General features: G+C 35.7%; 1 protein-coding gene across 1 annotated transcript in view; it reads left to right on the top strand.

Annotated features, from left to right (window-relative positions):
* Positions 1-24467, top strand: part of LOC141287674 (importin-11-like) — a 79195-nt gene that overhangs the window by 664 nt on the left and 54064 nt on the right. The gene's annotated exons all lie outside the window — the stretch shown is intronic.

The following is a 24467-nucleotide window of genomic DNA, read 5'->3' as shown; positions in this document are numbered from 1 at the left end:
TTATGTACGGAAAGCACAAACTATTTCTCTCGCCCTCTCTCACTCACCTCACAGACTCACTCGCCTCACAGACGCACACACACATAATGTTACAGTTTGCACTCGCGTTAGCATTCGCGCTAATGTTGTTAGCGCTGCTCTGACGATGAACAACTTAAAAACGACATGACAGCTCTCACAAGCGAGGTAACAACGGCGTGATCTTGAAGAAAATGAACTTAAAGTTAACTGTTAGTAGAGACGATGCTGCCAGTCACCCTTGAGAGAGACAGACGTGAGAGAGGTAAAGTCATACACTTAGTTTTTCTCTCCCTCACTCTTTCCGTCTGTCTGCTTGTCTTTCGGTCTGTCTAAACTTCATTATTAACGGCATTATTTTGCTATTAACAGCCCAAGCGTCGTTACTAGTTCTAAAATGACGTTTTGGAACTAGCAACGAAGCTGTTGAATGAGCTGCGTAAGAAATTAATCCTACTCACAATAGGGTTTTAAGGATAAAAACCGGACGAATGTCTTGAAATATATCATTTGATCGATGTCTTGAGGTGTGGTAACTGTAGTATAAGCGGAATAATTGACTTCAGGCCGTAGAATTCTACGAAAATAATGCACACCCGAGGTGTAACGGCCACTCCGCTTCGCGTCGTGACCGCATCACCACCTCGGGTGTGCATTATTTTCTAAGAATTCTACGGCCCGTCGTCAATTATTCCTTACACATACCACAGTCTGCCCACAGTATCGAGTATTCTTGACTCTGTTGTATTGCAGTAGTCTTTGCAAAACTTTGCAAGTGTATTTGAAACCTTAAGCTTAAAGCAACATATATTTAATTGAGAAATACATAAAGGATACATATACAGTGCCTTGCGAAAGTATTCAAACCCCTTCATTGTTTTTCACGTTTTATGTTGCAGCCTTACATTAGACTGCTTTAAGTAACTTTTTCCCCCCCACATCAGTCTACACTGATTTGTTACAACTTTGCAAATATATTACAAATTAAAAAACTCAAGTAAGTATTCATACCTTTAACACAGTACTTACTTGAAGCACCTTTACAGTCTAAAGTCTTTTTGGGTATGATGCAGCAAGCCTGGCACATCTGCATTTGTCATTTATATGCCATTCTTCATCTCACATCTTCACCTCTCAAGCTCTGTCAGCTTGGATGAGGGCAGATGCACATTTTCAGGTTTTTCTAGAAAGTTTTGATTGGGTTCAAGCCTAGGCTCTGGCTGGGCCACTCAAGGACATTCGCAGAGTTGTCTATAAGCCACTCTTGCTGTGTGCTTAGGGTCATTGTCCTGTTGGAGGGTGAACTGTCTGCTCAGTCTGAGCTTCTGAATGCTCTAGACTAGGTTTTTATTAAGGATACTCCGACAAGTCTTTTAGTCACTGCCACTAAAAAACAGCAACACAGCATGAGGCTTCTACCTCCATAATTTACTGTTGGGGTGCTACTGTGCAGGTGATGAACAGCGCCTGTTTTTTTCCATACATGATGCTTTGAATTAAGTTTCATCAGACCAGAGAATCTTTTTTTTATTACAATCTGAAAATTCTTTAGGTGCTTTGTTACAAATTCCAAATTGTTTTTCATGTGTCACTGAGGACACACCCATCATAAAGACCAGATCGGTGGAGTGTTGCAGTGATATTTGTCCTTCTGTAAGTTTCTCCCATCTGCATTTATTATCATGGAGCTCAGTTAGAGTGACCAGCTTATTGGTCACCAGTCTAACCAAGAACCTTCTCCATTAATTGCTCAGTTTGGCCAGGAGGCCAACTCTAGGAAGAGTCCTGGTTGTTCCAAACATCTTCCATTAAGGATAATGGAGGCTACATGCTTCTGTGAACCTTCAATGCAGCAGAATTTTTTTTGAGCTCTTCCCCAGATGTGTAGCTTGATGCAATCCTGTCTCTGAGCTCTATAGACAGTTCTTTTGACCTCAGGGCTTGGTTTTTCCACTGATATGCATTTTCAGCTGTTAGATCTTTTATTGCAAGGTGTATGCCTTTCCAAATTATACCCATACCCAATTTGCCACAGGTTAACTCCACTCGAAGTGTACTAACATCTACAAGCGATATGAGTGCTCCCGAGGTAAATTTCAAGTGTCCCACAAAAGGGTATGAATACTTATGCAATGGAATCATTAAATTTTTTTATTTCTAATAAATTTGCAAAGTTGTTACAAACATGTTTTTTACTTTGTCATTATGGTGTGTGGAGTGTAGATTGATGTGGGAAAAAGTTATTCAAAGCAGTTTAACATAAGGCTGCATCATAAACTGTGAAAGCAATGAAGCGGTTTGAATACTTTCGCAAGGCACTATATAATGCGTATGTTTTACTTTTTAAAGTGTTTAGAGAAAATTGTATAGAATTGTATACAGTATCAATCTGTTATTAGTCACATTATGGTAATAATAATGAATGGCCTATGGGTTTTTGAGTAGCATCATTTTTGTTGTTGCATCAAAACTAATTCACTGGTTTTGATACAGACTACATTTTTGTATTGTAACAACCCTAGTATCATCTCAGCGGCTGAATTTTCTTCCCTGAAATCTTGTATTCATAGTTTTATTGCTTTTACAAATGTGAAGTGGGACAAGAAAAGTACAAAATGACTCTGAGACAGAATGTGAAAGAAAAAGTTTCAGGTTGTCGCCAACACTCTTGCGATCTCAGCGCAGCACTCGGGCCAGCTTATCTGCCTGAATGATGAAATCTCATCATCTGTTGTAAGTCTGTGTTCTTAGCGCTGTTCAACGGGGAGCCGATCTCTCGCAGCTCACTTTCCTCATCTCTCACTGCTCACAGCTCCTCTCCTGCTGAGGTCTGGGATGAGAGACTCCTGCCACGGCCCTCCTGCTGACTTACACTACTGTCTTTCTCTGAATCTGGAGCGTGTGCGTGATGCTGAGCTGGTTTAGTGTGGCACTCCCTGTTACAGTGAAATGGCTTTAGTAGTACATTTAGCTTTTAAATGTGGAAATTGGTCTGTGATCACTTTCTATCAGTGTAGAAAATTAGCTGCTCACATTTTAAAGTAGTTGAGGTCAACATTAAAGTAAACCAAGTCTAGTTTAATTAAACAAACAAAAAAAGTTTCAGTACAAGTGAAGCTCAATCAACAGCATTTGTGGCATAATAATTTCTACTCATTCCGTTACTTTTTTTAAAAGGAAATTTTGAGAAGGACTGGAGGATTTAAAAGCAGATATGTGAGGCATAAAGTCTTCTGTTAAATCATGTCTATTATTTCAGCTTTAAAGTTGTTTAAATAATCAGATTTACAGTTGTTTGACATTGCATTGTCATGGAGACAAAGTTGTAAAATTCGATATGACTTTACTCAGAAAAGGTTACACGGTTGTCAGGGTTCAACCCTCATTTTGACTCTGCCTAAAACAATCTGTTTTTAAGGGGCGGGTCCTTTAAAGCTTGTCAAGACGTGAGTGTTTTGACAACATGATAAAAAAAAACACCTCTAATTTTCAGAAATAATTTAAAACAAAATGCTGTGCCTCGTTTACAAAACAAAATGCTCTGATCAGTCCTCAAACAAGATCCTGGATGACATTAAAAATAAAATATCCGCTTGTTCCTTACCTTGGGATCCTTCTGATATCTGTACACGACTGAGCTGTTTAAACCGAACTCATCAAAGCGAAAGTTCTATTACTCCCTTTGTCCTATTGACGACAGACAATATTCGTCTATGCATTGCTCTGGAGGCAGTGTTTATGCAAATGTCGTCTTGCACCTTAGAACCAAACTGGCTGTTTTTGGAGCTTGATTAAATAAATGCTTTGTTTATAATAAGGAGGATGTTTTAAGCTATGAAACTTGCAGGATGTTTGAATGGTACAAAGTACTCTTACATGCCAAAAGATCAAGGCAAATTTGATTGCCCATGTTATGACCCCTTAAAATCCCAGGACTGTTGCACAAATTAGGCTAAATAAATCAAACACCATAAAACCAATACAGCATTTAGGCCTACTATTAAAGCTTTTTACTTGAACTCCAAAGCAAATGCTGAACCTGAATGACTTTTCCCTTTTTAATTTCCCGCACTATTAAGCTGAATTTTCCAATCCAATTCTATAGGACTTATATCCTTGAAAATTTTTAAAAGCTAAATTCAAGCACTTAAGGAACCTTCTGTGAACCTTGTTACATTTACTGTTTACCGTTTAAACAGTGAATCGTTTAACACTGACAGTTTGGCCCTATTTACTTACATTTGACATGTCTCAATGTAACCTAGATTTTACTTTTTTTTTTTTTTTTTTTTTTATATATATACATATGCAAGCACTGTTGAATATGCTGAAGCAGTGAGTGTATTTTATTTAGTGATTGTGTTACTCCTATTCCAAACAGCTGGGCTACTATGCCAGGATACATCCAGTTTATTATATAACCATTTGTATCAAATGTAAAATCAAATACTAAATTAAATAAAATGTGTTTCTGCCTACACCACTGCAGGATACGAAAAAAAATTATAGGTAAACAACTAGAGTTGCTACATATTTAGCTTATACTTAACACTCTGTAGGCAGTTTTTGATTGAAATTTGCAGCACCTCTGAGAACACATTTGATATTAACTGTATATAGAGATACCCTGAATGCCATTATTCATTGGGTTGGGTTCATGCTTTACACATTTACTCTGTGCTATTAGACCTGCAAAGTTACAGGAGTTCAGTGACTTTTCCCGTAGCCCGCATGGGGGTTAGAGCCCATAATGGAAATGTTGACACTTGGTTTAATAAGATTTTCAGAAATGTAATGAACTTCTCTATTTGTGACAGCAGAGCTTCATTAGCGGTGTAAATACTCCTACTCCAGAGGATGAGGTCATCATGCGTATTCTCACACATACACAACAGAAATCCCATAATAAGTAGACTTAGGGCCGTGAGATTTGCCTTTTAAATGCCAAATCGTTTGCGGCGGTTTTAATAACCTAAAGAAATTTCGCACACGTTCTTGTGGCTATTTCAATAGCGCCGGTGAAAGTCTGAAATGCCATCGGGCTGATGCCTAAGCCTGTTTGCTTTACTTACAGCTGTTCACAGTGGCACGAAAGTCATTGCTTTTTCTTTTTTTTCTTTTTTTTCTCTCTTTATTTTTATTCCAAAGACAAATGCTATTATTTGTACAGAGACTGTATTTTTTACATTCTTAAACCCTCCCCAACCAACCCAGAACATACTGCCTAATATTAACAATGATATTGATTAGAATACAACAGAGATGAATATGCAATATTTAAATAAAAATGGAAAAATAAATAATTACAAAGGGAAAAAGTTAAAATAAAATAAATAAATAAATAGATCAAATTAAACTGGATACCAGAATCAAGAATATTACAGTGTCAAGGAAGTACCTTTATGGCAGTGAAATATGTTAATAAGGGTTGCCAGACATAAGAGAATTTATGGGAACCTCTAATTGAATATTTAATCTTTTCTAGATGTAGGTATAACATCATGATACTTTAGGTGGATTTGTAGATTTCCAATGTAATAATTTGTCTGCGAGCCAATAAGGATGCAAAGGCAATGATATTTAGTTGTCTTTGAGTCAAATTTGATTCATCACCTGGAACACCAAATATTGCAAATTCTGCAGGCTTCAGCGGTGCTTCACACACTTTGGAAAGTGTATCGAATATAGTTGACCAGTAAGCAGTAAGTGTGGGGCATGCCCAAAACATGTGAGTCAAGTCTGCTTCACCTGTATGACACCTAATACAGGTCTTGTCAAAAGTAGGATTAAAGGAGGCAATCCGTGTTCTGCTTAAATGCATACGGTGCAATACTTTAAACTGTATTAAACTCAGTCGGGCACAAGTAGTACTACCGTTCACTCTATAGAGGGCATTCCTCCAAAATTCCTCTGAAAATTGCATACTGAGCTCACTCTCCCACCTGCTTCTAATCTTGTCTGTTCTTACACTTTTTAAAGACATTAAAATTGTATATATTCTTGAAACAAGACCTTGTAGATGGGAGGGTACTTCTAACAGAGAGTCCACAAGAGACTTTGAAGGGATGTTTGGAAACGATGAGCTTTGGGCATTAACAAAATGACGTATCTGAAAATAATGGAAAAGGTCAACTGAATTAAGAGTGAATTTGGAACGCAAATCGTTAAAACTTGCAAAAATACCGTCAATATAAAGATCACTGAACCGAGAAATGCCCTTATCTTGCCACTGTTTAAATGCAGAGTCTAGTTTTGCTGGGAGGAAAGCATGATTATTGCATATTGGACTTGTCTTAACTTCAAATGCTGACGTAGTTGAGTCCATATTTTAAGAGTGAAATGAACAACTGGATTTGATGTATATTTAATTATTTTAATAGGTAAGCTAGATGTTACAAGAGCTTGTAAAGAGGTTGCTGTGCAAGATTTAGACTCTGTTTCAAACCAATCAGTGCCCTCTGATGAGTGCATCCAGTAAATTATCTTTTGGACATTAGCCGCCCAATAATAGTATAAAAAGTTAGGAAGAGCTAAACCTCCGTCACTTCTATTTTTCTGAAGAAACGCTTTACTAATTCTTGGGATTTTCCCATCCCAGATAAAATTGGAGATAAGTTTATCCAATGTATTGAAAAAGGCTTTAGATAGAAAGATAGGGAGGCACTGAAATAAATATAAGAATCTTGGAAGAACTGTCATTTTAACACAGTTCACTCTGCCAACCAAAGACAGGTGGAGAGGCCTCCATTTTTGAAAATCAGATTTGAATTTAGTCAATAGAGAAGCGAAGTTATTTTCATATAGTTCTTTAAAGTTCTGAGTGATATTGATGCCTAGATATTTAAACTTAGATCTTGCCATGCAGAAGGGAAGCATGGAGGCATATGTCTGGCGAGTGAGTTAACAGACATACATTCACTTTTGGAAATATTCAGCTTATAGCCAGAAAAGGTCCCAAAATTGTGCAAAACTTTGATAATGTCATTGATGCATGATAAAGGATCTGAAATGTAAAGAAGCAGGTCATCAGCATATAATGAGAGTTTATGTTCAACACCCCACCTAACTATGCCATGGAAAGAGGATATAGATTTTAATGCTAGAGATAATGGCTCAATTGCAATTGTAAGCAAAAGAGGACTTAAAGGGCACCCTTGCCGAGTGCCCCTTGACAAAGGAAAATGTTTTGATCTCCATTTATTCGTAACCACTGAAGCAACTGGAGAAGTATAAAGCAGACGAACCCACTTTATAAAATCGGGGCCGAAACCAAACCTATCCATAGCAAAAAAAAAAGATAGTCCCACTCCACCCGATCAAATGTCATTGCTTTTTCAAGAAATATGTTGCTATGGTGAGTTATTTCACTGTTACTGATGGCAGTGGTTGATGATCTTGACAGCGCTGGAATTGTCCCATCTTTCCACCCCCAGTTTTATCAGGCCCTGCAGTAGAATTGTTCACCGAATTGCCATTTTTTTGTTGACCCCAGCAGCAAAGGCCTATAGATTTTCTCAAACCAAATTTAACTTCACCTCATGGACGTTTCAACAACCCTTTGACTGATTTTCTGCAGAAGTGGAAGAATATTTCTCGACTCCGCCAAAGTTTAATCTGTCTCACTTGAAACTGCTGAGCGTGCGCTAGTGTGTGTGTGTGTGTGTGTGTGTGTGGTGTGTGTGTGTGTGTGTTTGTTTTTTATACTTGCGGATGGTCGTTACTGCAAGGACAAGTAATGAGCCGCCTGCTGTTCTTGGCATGCTGAGGAAGACTTTTCATGCTATAGATATGATGTTAGTCTGGATTTCATCTGATCAAAGAACGCTCCATCTGCCTCTTTGAATCTCTTTGGTAAATCTCCTGACATTTTTTCTTTAATGAAAACATTGGCCTAGATGCTCAGGCTGTTAGCAGTGTTTATTGGCTGTGTCAAAGAGTCATAGCCACAAGCCTTTAGCAAAGATCAGTGCCCATGAGAGATGCTAGAAATGGAGCGGTGTCTACATCTCATAACAAGCCCTCAGAGGCATGAAAAATTATCTTTGTTTTTTTTTTTCAGTTTTTTTTTTTTTTTTTAAGGACTAAACTTTTATCAGATAGTTGGACAGACAGATGTACAGATGGACAAACAGAAGTTGGATGGATGTACAGACAGACAGATGGAACGATAGACTGACAGATAGAATGGCGGATGGACAGATAAATCAACAGAATGATAAACAGATAGAACAGACAGAATGACCGACAAATAGATACTTTAGGAAGACGGAGAGAACAATAGGTGGGACAGATAGAATGACAGACCCACAGACAGAAATTTTTTAAATTAATATAAAACACCTTACATTGAGGACATTGTAGTCTACAAAAAACATGGGTAGTTTGACAGTTATTAAAATGTCTAATAGAATAAACCTTATTTGTATTTTCATCTAAGAATGTTTTACTCTTTACCACATTACCACAATGGTTACAGTGATGACATTTAAAACAAACCTCAGGTTCCACAGTTAGGTGGTAATAGCTATGTACTCATTTGTCCCTTAAGGTTGTACTCTTTCTACAACTAATCATTGGAGGATCTGGAAATATGTTTCTCAACAATTCATCGCTTTGTACCCCGATTTTTTTATTTATTATTTAATTTTTTTCCGCATTTGTAATGTATTTTGTTACAAAATAGACTTTATTTGAATTTTCTACTCTCATTTTTCTTTGTGACAAATTGTCCCTTGTCATATTTTTTGTAGGTTATCTTAGCTTTTTGGATGGTTTCAAACGTATACCCTCTATTTAAAAATTTTTGTTTTAGTTTTTCTAGACTCTTAGCTGTATCCTTAAAATCTTGCTCTTTATCACAAACGGTATATTATTTATCAACATATGAGGGTGAAAATATATATATCTTTATTAGGGCTGCAACTAACGATTATTTTAATAATCGATTAATCTGTCGATTATTTTTTCGATTAATCGATGAATCGGATAAAAAAACAAGGGATTTACAACCCTTTATTCAAAAACAGAACTAAAATCTTTAGAAAGTGCACGAACATGTTGCTCCTTGAACTGTTATAATAATAATAATAAAATAAAAATGGACTAACACAAAAAACATACACATGTATGCTTTACATCTGCCAAATATATAGACTAAATAAACTAAAATTACTATCCGTCAAGACAGCGGCTTGCTGTGGTGTACATGCTGCATTTCCCATCAAGAAGCCTCTCAAATTAAATTCCTCAGTGCGCATTAAAAAAGTCATGTGACTTTGCACGCTGGAATGGGATAACTTGACTAACTTTCTGCTACATTCATTCTGCCATGGCGGTGTTTAGTGTCCTGCCATCAGCAGCGACCAGCTGGAAGAGTTCCGCATTCAAATGCACGCAAAACTGGCCTCAAAGCCCCAGCAAAAGTAATTACCATGAATGTGTCAAGGCAAAAATTAAGAAAATATTCGAATTACTTATTAATAAACTAGTATTTTCTGATTCAGTGTTGCAAAGATGAAATTGACGATCCTGCCATCTGCTCATTAATGCCTAATGCATCTTTATGGATTAGCTAATGAAAGAGTTTTGTTTTCGATTTTAATTATTTCGTTTTATAGTAAAATAATAATTTAAACCTTTCTATAGATATTGTGTTTGTGAGGCAATTACCTGGGTTTCGGTTAATTATTGTGAAGCGCTCCTGTTTAAACCAAAGATATCAAGCGTATTCTGTTTGTTTTCTTTAAGAGCACATTTTGTTGATACTGTTAGTACACACAAACTAAGGTAGACCCTTTACAGTTCCGGCCCGGGTGGTAAATTACTCTTACCTTTATGAGCAAAAAATAAATTCCACATTTCACTGGCGTCTCCATGCGCTGCAAAGCGCGCTTCTCTCCGCACAAACTTTGGATTTATATTGATTGAATGATTAAACTAATATTGTGATATGTTTTAAGTTTTTTATATCAATGGATTTTAATTTAAATCGCGATGAATTAAGCAGGCTTTTGATCTGTCTGCCGCTGTTTGCTAGGTATAACTTTAAAAAACAAAAACTTGAATTTAACAAACAAAAAGTGTTCCAAATATATCTCTAAATTAACTTTATAAACTAAAGGAACGAAAATAAATGTAATCACTTTGCTATTAAAATCAGCAGCTGTGTAATGAGGAAGAGAAAGAGAAAAAAAGACAGTCGGACTGGAAATTCAGTCGGCCAAAAATTGATGAGCTGTCGGACATTTTTACAAGGAATGTTTGTTTAATAACCTATATAATATTCTTAGGCTACTTTCTTAATTAAATATATTATTTCTTTGATTTATTTTAGCGTTTTTAGGCTGCTTGTTAGCTGACTGAAGTGTAGGCTATATATAAAAAAACAACGTGCCACCGTCACAGCCCTATTCAAAACTGAGACGATTTCACCTCAGCAGAGCTCCTCTTTCTCCTTACGGTTGTGGTATGTTTTCGACACATTATACAGACAGTGTTACAAAAACTATAGAAGTAGTTTTCTCCATCTCCACTATCCAACGACCCGTACACCAGCTGTTTTGTGATCGAGCATTGGCTGCTGTGAAAGTACGCTAGCCAAAGTAGGCTTAAATATCAAACATGTTTGATATAAATCGGGGCAGCATATATATATATATAATGTAGAAACGGTGCTTTATGCTCAAATGTTCCAGTTTTGCGCATAAGTTAAATTCGCATTTTTGGATGGAAACACAGCTTATGAGGTGCCGAACTCTGCTGGCATCAGTGCGGGAGAGAGACCGAATGTGTCCACTCCGCTCTGCGCTCAATTTTTTAAAAATATATATAATAACAACCAAATGTCTCTGCGTCGCGCGACACAACGAATCGATTATGAAATTCGTTGCCAACGCTTTTAGTAATCGATTTTTATCGATTTTATCGATTCGTTGTTGCAGCCCTAATCTTTATATATATATTATAATTCTAAATATTTTTCTACCTTTGGAGCTGTGGTGTGCCAACTTTGATCTTCCTGTTTGATCTGGTTAATCTGTCCACCTATTGTTCTGTCGTCTGTTTGTCTGTAGTATTTGTTCTGTTGTTCTATCAGTCATTCCATTTTTTTGTCATGCTTTGTTCTGTCTGTCTCTACATCTGTCCATCTTCTGTCAGTCTGTATGTCCATTCATCTTCTGTCTTTCTGTAAATCTGTCTCTCATTTTTGTTCTACCTGTCCGTCTGTCGTTCTTTCATTCTATCTGTCCATCTGTCTGTCTGTAGTATTTGTTTGTCTGTAGTATTTGTCTATCTCTCTGTCTCTTGTTTTGTCTGTTTAACGTTCTGTTGTTCTGTCTGTCATTCCATTTTTCTGTCATGCCTTGTTCTGTCTCCACATCTGTCCATCTTCTGTCAGTCCGTACGTCCATCCATCTTCTGTCTTTCTGTAAATCTGTCTCTTATTTATGTTGTTCTACCTGTCCGTCTGTCGTTCTTTCATTCTATCTGTCCATCTGTCTGTCTGTAGTATCTATTTATTGTCTGTTGTTTCTATCTGTCGTTCTGTCATTCTGTCTCTTTGTCTGTCTGTCTGTCTATCATTCTACCATTCCGTCTGTTCATCTATTCATCTGTCTGTCCATCTTTCTTTCTGTCTATCATTCTGTCGTTCTATCAGTCCATTTATGGTTTTGTCTCACCGTCGTACTGTCATTCTGTCTCTCCACCTGTTGTTCTGTCTGTCTATAGTATCTATTTGTCTGTCATTCTATCTGTCATTCTTTGTTTATTCTGTCTGTATGTCCGTCCATCTTCTGTCTGTCTGTACATCCGTACATCGTTGTATCTATTTATTGTCTGTCATTCTGTCTGCCTATCCTATCATTCTACTATTCTGTTTGTTCATCTGTTGTTCTGTCTGTCTGTAGTATCTATTTATTGTCTGTTGATCTGTCTGTCTGCCATTCTATCTCTCTGTCTGTTGTTTTGCCTGTCCGTATATCATTCTCTTCTGTCTATCCATTGTCTCTACATCTATCTGTCCGTCCATCTCCCTTTTGTCTTTTTTATTCTGTCTATTTTTATCTCTGTTCGTCTAGCTTCTGTATCTGTCTGTCTATCTAAAGGGCCCTTATATCAATAAACTGCATTTTACAATTGCTCATTTGATTAAAATACTAAATTAAAAGATTATAGTTAAATTAAAGGTTGAAATTTAAAGGTCACAATCATGTCTAGCTGTTGCTCTCAGCAGAGCACCTCTTATAAAACTTCTCTTTTTGTCTCTTTTGTTTCCAGTCACAAGATCTGATTTACAGTAAGTCTTCGTGAATTAAAATGTCTGTTCTGGTGAAAATCTGTGACATGTCTTTTGTCCTGCTTGTTCTGTATGTCTACTCATAACAATGGACCATACAGGGAGAGAACAGTTTATAATCCTCATAACCGTGATGGCACCATTTGAAAATCTGGATCATTTTAATATCCTCTTGCAAGAAGTAGTATAAAACAAAGCAGTTTTTTTCCCTTTTATATCAAAGATTTCATTTCTATGAATAAAAAGACTACTGTGTTCCTTATCAGTCGAATAAGCACTTATATTATGCATAGAAAAGTATAAAAAGGCAGAACTTTTTATGCCTTGTAGCTTGTCATGAAAAGCATAAAATAATCTCTTTGTGGTTTCAACACTATGTGCTTAATAGCCCTGGCAAGAAAACGACCGAGAGTGTCACACCGTTCATACATATTGAAATGCAGTTTATTTACATAATTTTCTCTACAAAAGAAGATTTTTTTTTTTACACACAGGTGGGGCTCTTCACAGGGTACATCTAATTCTCTACTGCAGTTAAATTATTGTTGCATTATCAACACCTCTGTGAAAGTTGATGGATGCATATGTGAAGCTTTTGGTCTGCTGTTAACATTGATGGCAAAATGTCTCCCCATTGAGTTTCTTTTAGAAATGTGGCTTCACGTTGACCAGACAAATCATAAAACCTGACATACAGTTTTTCGTGTGCACATTCAGTGATATTTCGTATTGTTAAGGTAATGTGTTTACTCTTACTTTGGTTCATTGCCTCAAGCTATAGCTGCCATGTGACCTTTTTAGAAATAATTTAATGACAAAAATCCACTGAGGTTGGGTTGGTTCTTCAAGAGGTTATATATCGCTTGTCTTGATTTAATGCCAGTGAAAAAGATTGGCAGTCGTGTGAAAGATTTATAGAGTTGTTAATTTATTTGTTTTGTTTTTTCCCCCCATTTTCACATCTAAATGCATTACCAATGCCCTGCACACATCTGTTCAGCTGACAAGTTTTTTTTTTTTTTTTTCTTCATGCCTCTGGGCGCTTTGTGCTTGGCCCTTGGCCGTCCACACTCTTGAGCACTCAACAATTCTGAAGGCCTCAGATCAGCTCTTAATGTCTTAATGGAGCAAGGAACAGTGGCTGAATATTAAAAGGATGCTATCTGGCACAAGGGATGAAATTATGAGATTTGTTTCTCACTTCGGTGCACAAGCAAGACCTTGTATCTGTCCCTCACTGTCCCTGCGTGTTCACATAGCAGCATAACAAACATTATCCAGTTTTTAGTTTTCTCTTGAAGTTCAACTACTTTTCTCAGCTTTAAATATTAATGAGCATTTTTTTTCCATCAAATTTGAGGACTTAATTAAATAAAGATGCACACTTTATAATTTGTATTTATTTATTGGCAATGAGGTACGGATTGATCATGATTAGCAAAGATTTCCTTTCCTATTCTCGAGATCGTTTAAAAAACAAGACACAAATCTTTGAATTCATCCATTTTAAAGCATTCTTGCTGAGAAATAGATGGGTCATTCTGTCTCAACTCAACCTTGAGGTCCCCAGCTCAAATTTTTAATTTTGCTAATATTTTTTCTGAACATGAAACTCAGACGGGTTTGTTCAAAGCAATTGTTTTGATAGAAGAAAATGAGATATATTTCTAGTTTCAAGTATCAATTTTTTGCAAGGTGACTCACATTTGGTGTTTGACCAGTGAAAATGTGTACAATTGAATGATTTACTGCTGGAGCCATATTGAAATTCCAATATCTCTGGAACCAAACCACACAGGCCTTAAAAATAAGAAGATCCCAAAAGGAAATTTTGTTAGGACCCAATATCTAAAAGGGCATTAAGTTCTTTAATCTTAATCTTTAGTACTTCTTGAGTTATGTGCATGCAAATTTGGAAGATAATCTTGAAAAGTGCTGCTTCCATATTTTTGAATTGTCACCATTGGCACATAATGCAACAAAGATTGCTCAAGTCAACAGATTTTACTAACAGACCTACAAATCTCTGTGTAAAAATAGCTTTATGATGCAACAATCTTTCTGAAGTCATTTTAACCCCCTTGTAACTCAGCTCTGAGTCTCAGGTGATTGAAAAATTGCCATTTTGACCCACCTCTACAAAATAGCGGATTGCTCAGTAAATATTAATCCATGGCATTTAATATTTTGGCTTTCATCACTATACATGTCTATCTTTCTTTAGAAAAAATATTAGCAAAATCAAAAATCTGAGACGGAATGAAATGATATTATGCCATTGTCTTATGTATCATGTTTTTTATGCACCTCAAGCCATGAGCTTCTGTGTTTTTTATAATAAGATATTGTGTAATTCCACTAGTTGCTCAGGTGAAATACTAGTCAGTTAAAAAAAAATATGTAATTGTGATCATTTTTATTGCATTGCTGCTTATATTGTTATATTGGCTCATGTATGAAATATTTGCATTTGATGAAAGTGTCTGTAAATTTACTTTTGTACTATTTCAGTTACACTGTAGGTTTTTTCCCCAGTAATGCATTTAACATTTAAAGTACTTCAAAAGAAGTTCATAGTTAAGGCTACTTAATTGCCATTCAGGTTGCTTATACAGCCTATATAAAACTGACATGAAACTAGAGAAAAAAAGAATTGAAGTAGCTGTATAGCAGCATGTTTAATCATGCCTTAATGGACTGGTCATTATATTCTCAGAGGGAGCAGGGTTTAGTCAGAGCAGGATTAGCTCATAATTCAGTCTGACTGCATTAGTCCAAGAATTCCCAGCTAATTATGCTCAAACATGGATTTGAATACAAGCTCCACAAATATTCATTTTACAGTTCCCTGTGGCATCAGTAATAGATTTCAGAGAATCCCAACACTTTGTTCCTTCCAAGAAAAAAATCTTTTATAATACTCAGAATTCACTTTTATGATCTTCCAAAGCATCTTTACATAACCTCCAGTAATGGCAGCGATTTTTGTATGCCATTGTTGTAAGTTAATTGTCATTAAATTGTGCTGTCAGACATTTCTTATTAGCTTTTTTGATCAAAAAATACGCTTTGAATGAGATGAAGAATGGCAGCACTGTTAACACCGTATATTTTGTATTAATTGTAATGCATAATGTACTCTGCATGGTGCTGCACAGGTTGGTTGGGCTGATTTATTCACTGCTACTAGACCTGCTAAATGACATGACATCAGTATATTTTCCATTATAGACTTTAACTCCATGTGGGCTACTGAAATGTTGACACTTGGCTTAATAAGGTTTTCAGGGATGTAATGAACTTCTCAATTTGTGACAGCAGAGCTTCATTAGTGGTGTAAATATTCCTGCTATGGCATCAGTAATAGATTTAACACTTCAGAGTTGCAAAAAGAAAAAAAAAAACTTTTGTTATACTGCTTTTGTGGATCACCAAGGCATCTTCACAAACACCTATAGTAATGCCAGCAAGAGCAGATATTATGATTGTTTGATGTTATTTTGATTTATATAAAGGTACTTTTTCAAATAAAGGCACTATTATGCCTTATTACATACAACTGTGATTAATGCCAAAACAAAACAAAAAAAATCAGTATTTATTGTATGGCAAAATCTTTCAAAAACTTAAACTGTCCCACAGTTGTGACTTTTCCACCACACTAAAAAAAAAAGGCCAAAAAAAAGAATAAAAAGGTAGGAATATTTTTTAAATACACATAAGTGACTGTTTATTTATTATCTTTATTTATTTTATATATCTTTATATGTCTTTGTTTATTTATTGTCAGTGGCGGAGCCAGAGGGGTGTCCGGGGTGGCACTGGACACCCCTGACATCCGATTGGCCACCCCGGGTGCCACCCCAAAATTTTATTTGCTGCTGGCAGTACCTGATGCTGATTGACATCTCATGTGTCTAAAGAAGTTTTAGAATTTTGCCGGTAACGCTGCTTAAGCCATTTCCAAATCAAGACGAGCCAAAGACATGAGCATCAACAGGCACGTGCACACATAGACATCAAAGGGGGCTTGAGCACCTGCCCTTTATATTCCTGGAAAGAAAGTGCCCTTTTTTCTGGGGTGCTTTTTTTTTTTTTTTTTAAATAATATATATTCCTGTTTGCGCACAGCTTCCCTGTCAAAGAAATATATTTATTGAAGAATAGTTCTGAAGCGGCGCTTCATTCGCGCTATTCGCGAGTTTCGCGCCGCCGGATTCGCGCGTTTCGCGCCGCAGAATGGCTATTCGCGTCTTTGCATTGACTTAACATGTAAATCACTCGCGCTTGCCGCTTCATTCGCGTCCGGTGTGAACGCAACATACTCCGCACAGCGGTCTTTTATCAAGAAATAACAGACCGCATTCTACATTGGAATTCAACCAAGCCATCATGTAATAAAATAAGTTAGTAATAAGCATATATCATAGCATAAATTGGTGAATTTAAAAGAAATCTACAGATGCAAACAGATGGAGGATTGATACAATACACTCTAAAAAATGTAGTAAATCTGAGTAACTGCATCTGCTACATTAATCAATAAAACTGAGTAGAAATAAGTTAACATTAAAAATAACAATATTTATAAATTAACTTTTTATTTATGAGTAATTTAACTTTTTTTTATTTCCTCTAAACCTTTATAAAATAGTATTCCATACAACCACAAATACATACATGACATTGGCTTTTATTGAATTTTTCTAGTAGCATAGAAAATGTTTTCAAAACATGCACATTGTGGAATGGTTTCCTTTGCTGCTCTATAAACCTCGTGAATACTAAGGAGACCATGATTTCTGTGTGAACTGATTATTTTGTAGACATCTTTTGAAAATTAAACAATTGCATGAGTTTGAGGAAAATAAAATTAACTTTTTAAATTATTTTTTTTATAAGGAAGTCAGTGTTGCGTTAATATATATACTTTTTTGTTAAAAAAAAAAGAAAAAGAAAAAAAAACGTAATTATGAGAAGTGCCCTTTATTTCACTTGAGCCCCTGCCCCTCAAAATGTCTGTGCACGTCCCTGAGCATCAATGTAAGACGAATAATAAAACATCATTTTTTAAATACCGTACGTTTTATAGTTTATCATAAGGTTTGTTTGCTGGGTAACGTTTATTATCCGTTGTGTAAATTAACTAGGCAACGACGACATCAGTTAACTTAATGAGATTATAGAGATCAATTCACACTTTAGACAGTTAACGCTATTCATCTGTGCTATGGTATTATATGTACATACCATGTGCCATACCATGTGTACAGGGCTCGAAATTGCGACCGTTTTGTCGCATATGCTCCCAAAATCTAATTATATTTTATGCAAGAGTGAGAAATTGTTGTGGTGCAACTTGGTTTCATTTCTTTACAAAACTTTCGGTAGCCTAACTACAGCAGAGTGCTGTGAGCTGATGCAGTGACAGGTTGCTGTTCTCTCCAACATTACATAACCATTTGAACTTAATCTATTTTTACATTTTAAGTATCAGTCAAAATATAGGCTTCTGTGCAACGCGCCATACATTCACATCATATGATAACTCAGCGGGAGACGTAATTTTCTCTGGGGACACGTTTTTCAAAATCCCGTTTGTGTCCTCCCACTTTCAAATGGTTTTGTTAAAGTAATCTCTTGTATTGTAGAATGCACGCTCAGCGCTTCTGAGAGTTTCGCGCGATCATTAAAACGAAACCAAAACGCGCACCGCATTCAAAAGCAATCTTGAAAGATTCACTTTGATTATGGCTGCATTTATTCTACACAACTAAGAAAGAACTGTGTTGTTTATTTTTGTCATTTATAATAGGCCTATATTTTGTTATTTATGTAGATTCTTAAAAAATGCAGTGGTTGTCTCAAATTTAAATGGCTGTACCTATAAATGGCTTCTTGTCCCTTGCTTAAGGCATAAAATAAATATGTAAAAAAGGCTTTCAGAATCAGCCCATTTGCTTGTAAAACATCGGCAATCAGAATAGACCATGAAGAATCAATATCGGTGCATTACTAAAAAAGAAATTGGGTGCTCCTATTTTATTTATTTATTTTTTTTTTTTTTTTTTTTTGGTAAAAAGTGAAAAAGTGAATTTTGTGCCCTGTATATAGGCCTAAGTTATTATATTTAATTAACAATGTTATTTGGACTAAAATGTCTCTTGTTACACCAGTGAGCAATGCAACTTGCGAGAGAAGCTATTCTGCGTTAAAACTTATTAAAACCCACCTTAAAGTCACCTAGGGATTCTCAGTGTTGAGTCAAGGAGGGCACGCTCCCTCAACATGGATGAATTTGTGAAACGTTTTGCCAGTTCTCATCAGAACAGCAGAATTATGTGGATTTAAACATAACTAGGATAAGTTTGTAAGTGATGACTAAAATTGTGTTTTTGTTTTCAAATCCGGGTTTGATGTAGGCCTAAGCTCTAATTGCAGTATTTTTTGTTTAGTTGTTTTTTTCTTTATGCTAATGTTTTTGTAAATGAACTCAGCATTATTTTTGCAAATAAAACTTTAGAATTCCTTAATTTATTATTTCAACTTTATGAGTAGAGTTCGTGTGTGAGGACCCCCTGAAATAGCAGTGGCCACCCCCTGGCCACCCCATGTAAAAAATTCTAGCTCCGCCACTGTTTATTGTCATTCTAAAGTTCTATCTAATGCACTTTGAGAGTTCAAAATTAAGAGGTTCTAAGAAAACGTCAGCAAAAAGTCAGTGAATTGACTTGTACCTGAACTTTAAAGGGGACTCAACACTCATTTTTAGTCTTAGTCTAAATTACATTCACACTGGTGTTTTAGGAAGACAAATAAATTAGAATATAATTAAAAAATAACAACGATTGTATATTACTGTTATTCCTATGAATTGTTGTAAAACAGTTGCACTGTAAAATAAATGAAAATTAATATTTCATAGGTATATTACTTCTGCTTTACACCACAGTAGGGAAATTACAATACTTATCCTAATTTCTACACTTAAAAGAGATATTTTGAATTTGGACTGCAGTAATGTTGTCAGCAATTCATACTGAACTTTTAAGCTTTTATTTTGACGGAAATGACAGTAGAGCTTTTATTTTGGTGGAAAACTCCATCTTCAGAGAAAACAAAGGTGTCTCACTACAAATGTAGTGAAAAGCTGTAATCATCTACCACAAAAATAAAGCATAACTGGTCACCATTGCTTTCTCAAACGCGTGCTACCGAGTTCACTGCATTCATTGTGAACTGAGCCGTTCTGAGGCATGAAAAACACCGGATCACAAGCTGATCGCCTGAACGAAGTTCACGTTTTGATTTGATGAAGGGATTAAGCATATTGTGCTTTCGGTTTTAGTTCGTTTGACAGATACTGTGCCAAAGCATAATGGCCCAAAACACAACTTTAAAGACCTTTTATGTTAGAACAAGAAGTTTAAATATATTTTAAAAACTACACTTTTGGCATAAAAGACGTTTCATATTGTCATGTGACAATGATAATATCAAGACAGTTTTGCTATCGTGATACCATGATATTAAATACAAAGAGGCCTAAACTACAATACATCCTTGCTAGATGGACATCTTTGACTATTGCCCCTTGTCTTGCAGCCTTCTTTTCCATTAATTAACGCTGCGCATCTCGTGTTTATAAGAGCAAAAACACGTTCTGTTTGATCGTCCCATTTATTTCTGTCAATCAGACTACAGAAATGTTGTCAAACTGGACAGATGAACTAAAACTAAAGCACTTCTACATATGCAGCCAAATGAAGACAACATTGCCGCTTTTAAAGATCATTTCTGATGACTGACATCACATAATTTACAGCCATTTTGGTGCTGATGTGTGATTGGTCTCGTACCGGTAAAAAGCCAGAGCGCCGTTGCCTGTGTGAACAGGATATTTGTGTATTTACCGGTAAAGTCACACTGGTAATTTTACAGTAATTTACCGGGGTTGTTGTGTTAAAGGGCTATTGTCAGTAGACAAATAAACTAATGAGATTGTGTTTTTTAACCTGCTTTATTGCAGGTTAAGTCCACAGGGCCAAAAGTGGCCATAGGTAAAGAATCACCCAGCAGTTGCATAAACATAGCCTCTTTGTAAAGACGGTGTCTTAAGAAATAGTTTGACTAGCTAGCAGTTAGCTAAGAGATAATCAGTCTTACTTTTCTGACTCAAATTGGGCCAATCTAACATTTTGTAACTGACTTTAAAAAAGTTATGACCAGTTCTTGAAGAAAACTAATTAGATTAACTCTAAGAAGTTTATGCAACCAGCCCCTGGAGTTCTCTTGTCTATGGCTTTATTGACTTCACTTTGATGGAAATAACGTCAGCCAGTCCACTTATTCATTGTAAAGGTACATATGTGACCCTTGACCACAAAACCAGTCTTAAGTCGCTGGGGTATATTTGTAGCAATAGCCAAAAATACATTGAATGGGTCAAAATGATTGATTTTTCTTTTATGCCAAAAATCATTAGGAAATTAAGTAAAGATCATGTTACATTAAGATTTTTTGTAAAATTCCTACTGTAAACCTATCAAAATGTAATTTTTGATTAGTAATATGCATTGTTAAGAACTTAATTTGGAGAACTTTAAAGGTGATTTTCTCAGTATTTTGATTTTTTTGCACCCTCAGATTCCAGATTTTCAAATAGATGTATCTCGGCCAAATATTGTCCTATCCTAACAAACTATACATCAATAGAAAGCTTATTTATTGAGCTTTCATATGATCTATATATGTCAGTTTTGTAAAATTTAACCTTATGACTGGTTTTGTGGTCCAGGGTCACATATATTAAATCAGATTTGTTTACACATAGCTTAAAAAATACCTGGTGACTAATTATGAAATAGCAGGTTTGTAAGTATAAGCCCTGTTGCAGACTGAAGTTCCTCATCTTTATTCTGTTCTTCAGCTCATTTTTTTTCCCTCTGTGTAATAACAGTGTTCATGACGCACTTGTTACGGTGCTCTAGAGGCTGAGCAGCGCTGCTGTTCTTCTGATGACATAAATATTCATGGACTGCACGAGATGGTGGAAATTAAATTGTTTCGTACCTCATCATCATTATCCGTCTGCAAATCATGGCTAGGGGAAGCAGAGGAGCGTTTTCATTTATTTATTGTGAAATGGGAATGATTTTTAATTTTATTAAAATAATTTGAACTTCAAGCAGTCTGCGGACAGCGTTCTCATGATAGTGCGGTAAGAGGAGGAAGCGTAAAGTGCTCTTATACAGGAAATGGACCACTCAACACTGTTGAAATAAAATCCCATTTCAGAGAAACCAGCTGCTTTATCTCAGCAGTGTGGGGCTGTTTCTTGGTTAAACACACATTACTTACAGAAAAAGAAAAAAAACGATTCTATTTTATATTTTTACGTTAACAATGTAATCAATATTCTATTTATTGAAGTCTGTATTTTATTCAGTTGAAGTCAAAAGTTCAGAATCTGAAAAATGTTAATTATTTTACCAAAATAAGAGGGATCGTACAAAATGCATGTTATTTTTTATTTAGTACTGACCTGAATAAGATATTTCACATAAAAGACCTTTACATATAGTCCACAAGAAAAAAATAATATCTGAATTTATAAAAATGACCCTGTTCAAAAGTTTACATACACTTGATTCTTAATACTGCCCGCTGTTCCTCAGAAAAATCCTTCAGGTCCTAAAAATTCTTTGGTTTTTCAGCATTTTTGTGTATTTCAACCCTGTCCAACAATGACTGTATGATTTTACAATCCATTTTTCCACACTCATGACAACTGGTGGACTCATATGCAACTATTACAGAAGGTTCAAATACTCACTGATGCTTCAGAAAGCAACATAATGCATTAAGAGCGGGGGGTGAAAACTTTTAAACAGAATGTTGTGTAAATTTTTCTTATTTTGCCTAAAGAAATTTCATTTAGTACTGCCCTTCAGAAGCTAAAGAATGTACCTACATGTTTCCCAGAAGTCAAAATAAGTTAAATTCACTCTGATCATAAAATTTTAAAAGTTTTCACCCCCTTCCCAGCTCTTGATGCATTGTGTGTCCTTCTGGAGCATCGGTAAGCATTTGAACCTTCTTTAATAGTTGCATGTGAGTCCCTCAGTTGTCCTCAGAGTGAAAAGATGGATCTCAAAATCACACAGTTGTTGTTGAAAAGGGTTCAAATACACAATTCAAATTTGTGTGACCTGAAGGATTTTTTCTGAAGAACAGTGGTCAAAAAAAACAGCTGTGGATCATTCAGGTAAGAACACAATATAAAATTAAGTGTATGTAAACTTTTGAACTGGGTTATTTTTATACATTCAACTATTATTTTCTCTTGTGGACTGTATGTAAAAGTCTTTTATGTGAAATATCCTATCCTAGGTCAGTACTACATAAAAAATAACATGCATTTTGTATGATCCCTCTTAATTTGGTGAAATAATTAACATTTTGCAGATTCTGCAAGATGTATGTAAACTGTTGACTTCAACTGTAGGTAGATAGATTGGTAAATGGTTGTATTGATTCCTTTAAAATGGCTACTGGATTTTCAGTAGCGATTTGTGTATTTTTCTGTCCATCCTTTTGTCAAAGGGCTTGTGATGTTGAGTTTGAACATAACCAGCTCAGAAAAGCAATTTTATCTTCTGATCATCAGCTGAGGATGGCAGAAGTGCTGTGTGTGTGTGTGTGTCACTGTGAGGTTGTGCAGAATGGAGACCCTCTTGACCTTTGAAAAGCACAAAACACGCTGCGGTTCCAGGCACAATTGAAGCAGTGATTCTGCCATCTCTCATTACTGTTAACAATATAAGGGTCACCCCATCCTAAAGCCCTTGAAATTCACCCCAAATCCTGTTCAGCCTTTGAGACATTTTGCGCCATTTTTTTCAGCTGAGGCCACCATGGCTTTGTGCAAGGTCGCCGGCAAACGGAAGCCGGGACAGTCGGCCTCCGCGGCGTCCTGATTTTCACAGTAACCCCTGGAAGTCCATTAAAAATCATTTGAAAAGATAATGTTAAAGTTGTATTTAACAGGATAAAGGCCACAGTTCAATTTAAGCTCAGCCACAACATTTAATTGAAAGTACTGCGTCAAAGTGATTATTGTATTCCATAGCAACTGTAGCAATAAATAGCAAGATAAGCAGTTGCTCTGTGGAAATAGACTCGTTGTTCATTGTTGTGGCTGATGCGTATTGATGTAATTGTTACTGTAATTGCTGTATGATTATATCTCTTTACTTAGAGCTTAGTGTAGTGTAACCTTGATTTATGTGCTTCACTAGACCACCAAAAGGAAAATAGACAAGGGCCAATTAAAATGAATTACACGTTGATTATAGCTGAAAAAAATCTCCATACGAACTTCATTCAAACACTTTAGAATATTTTGAAAAAGACAATGAACAAAGTGGCTTTAAATGTCAATATTTTGCCAGTGTCTTTTATTTCCATATCAGTGAACGTAACTGTTGTAATCGTATGTTTTTTTTTTAAAGATATTCATACTTATTTTTATCAATGATGCTTTAAATTAATCAAAAGTGAATGTATTCTATTTCAGATTAGTTGTTCTTTTAAAATTTGTATTCAAAGAATGCTGAATGTCACTGTTTCCACAAAAATATTGAGTGGTACAACTGTTCAGCATTGGTAGTATAAAAAACATTTCTCAAACATCAAATCTACATATTAGAATGATTTCCGAAGGATCATGTGACACTGAAGACTGCTGAAAATTCAGCTTTGCCATCACAGGAATAAATTAAATTTTAAAATATAGTACAATTAGGGTTGCAAAAAAAAAAATTGGAAACATTTTCAGTAAATTTCGAAAACATTCCAGAAATTATAGAAACTTTCCAGGATTGTTAGAATCTTCCAGGGATTTTTGGAAAGTTTCTGGAAATTTAGCGGAGTTTTTTTCACCCCTTTGCAACCCTTATTACAATAGAAACTAGTTTTTATTAATTGTGTTAATATTTTAAAATATTACAGTTTTTATTGGATTTTAATCAAATAAATCCAGTCTTGGTAGGCATAAGAGACGTCTTTCAAAAACATTTAAAAAAATGTTTTGAATGATAGCATATGCATAATTAATCCCACTTCAACTAACATGTTGTTTTAGCATTCC

Source organism: Garra rufa, chromosome 15 (assembly GCF_049309525.1).
Source record: "Garra rufa chromosome 15, GarRuf1.0, whole genome shotgun sequence".
NCBI classification, from domain to species: domain Eukaryota; kingdom Metazoa; phylum Chordata; class Actinopteri; order Cypriniformes; family Cyprinidae; genus Garra; species Garra rufa.
The sequence above is the reverse complement of the archived record's forward strand: the minus strand, read 5'-3'. Positions and strand labels throughout refer to the sequence as shown.